Raw genomic sequence first — 1,435 nt, 5'->3', positions numbered from 1 at the left:
CACCTGCTGTGCTCCGGCGATCCTTCCGCCTCAACCTTCCGCGTAGCGGGAATTAAAGGTGTGCGCTATCACGCCCGGCTAATTTTTTTTTTAATTTATTGTCGAGATGAGGTCTCACCAAGTTGCCCAGGCAGGTCTCGAACCCATGGGCTCAGGCAATCCACTCACCTCAGCCTCCCAAGGCGCGGGATTACGGGCTGAGCCTCCGAGCCCGGCCTGAAGTATTTTTTTTCCTTTTTTTTTTTTTAAGTCGGAGTCTCACTGTCGCCCAGGCTGGAGAGCAGTGGCATGCTCTCAGTCACCACAGCCTCGAGCTGGTGGACTCAGGCAATCTTTCCACCTCAGCCTTCCAAGTAGCTGGAACTATAGGTGCCAGACACTACACTCAGCTAATTTTTAAATTTATTGTAGCGATGAGGTCTTGCCAGGTTGCGCAGGCTGGTCTCGAGCCCTGGGCTCAGATAATCCTCTCGCCTTGGCCTCCCAAAGTGCTGGGATTACAGGTATGAGCCACCACGCCCGGTTGATAATGAAGTATTTTCAAGAAATAAATACCAAATAGAAAATATTCTTCTCATAGCCAGAACAATCCTCAGCAAAAAAAACACAAAGCAGGTGGTATCACATTACCAGACTTCAAACTTTACTATAAAGCAACAATCATCAAAACAGCTTGGTATTGGTACAGGAACAGGCATATAGATCAATGGAATAGAATTGAGATCCCAGAAGCAAAACCTCAATTTCTCAACCAACTCATCTTTGACAAAGCCCCCACCACCTACCACTGGGGAGAGGAGAACCTATTCAGTAAATGGTGCTGGGAAAACTGGCTGACCACATGCAGAAGATTGAAACAGGACCCCTATCTATCCCCATGAACAAAGGTTAATTCCAAATGGATCAGAGACCTTAATGTAAAACCTCAAACCATAAGAACCTTAGAAAATGAAGGAAATACCCTCATGGAAATCGGAACTGGCATCCAATTCCTGAACAAAACCCGAAACCCACATGTCAAAAGAGAGAAGATAGACAAGTGGGACCTTATTAAACTGACAAGCTTCTGCAAAGCCAAAGAAGCCATCAAGAGAGCAGGGAGACAGCCTACAGACTGGGAAAAAGTATTTGCCAACACCAGGTCTGACAAAGGCTTAACATCCTGGATCTACAAGGAACTCAAATGTGCTGAAAAGAAAAAAAACAACCCCATTATAAAATGGGCAAAAGATATGAACAGACACTTCACAAAGGAAGACATCCAAGCAGCCAACAGACACATGAAGAAATGTTCAACTTCACTAATCATCAGGGAGATGCAAATCAAAACCACACTGAGATACCACCTAACTCCAGTCAGAATGGCAATTATCAACAACTCAAAAAATAACAGCTGCTGGAGAGGGTGTGGTGAAAAGGGAACACTTCTACACTG

General features: G+C 45.2%; 1 protein-coding gene across 1 annotated transcript in view; it reads right to left on the bottom strand.

The window, feature by feature from the left end:
- LOC103267799 (syntaxin-binding protein 5-like) overlaps positions 1-1,435 on the bottom strand; it is an 82,442-nt gene that overhangs the window by 67,398 nt on the left and 13,609 nt on the right. The window lies entirely within an intron of this gene.

Source organism: Carlito syrichta, unplaced genomic scaffold (assembly GCF_000164805.1).
Source record: "Carlito syrichta isolate Samal-C Ts95f unplaced genomic scaffold, Tarsius_syrichta-2.0.1 Scaffold308264, whole genome shotgun sequence".
In the NCBI taxonomy this organism is placed as follows: Eukaryota; Metazoa; Chordata; class Mammalia; order Primates; family Tarsiidae; genus Carlito; species Carlito syrichta.
Note: the sequence above shows the minus strand (reverse complement) of the source record. Positions and strands in the feature narration are given on the sequence as shown.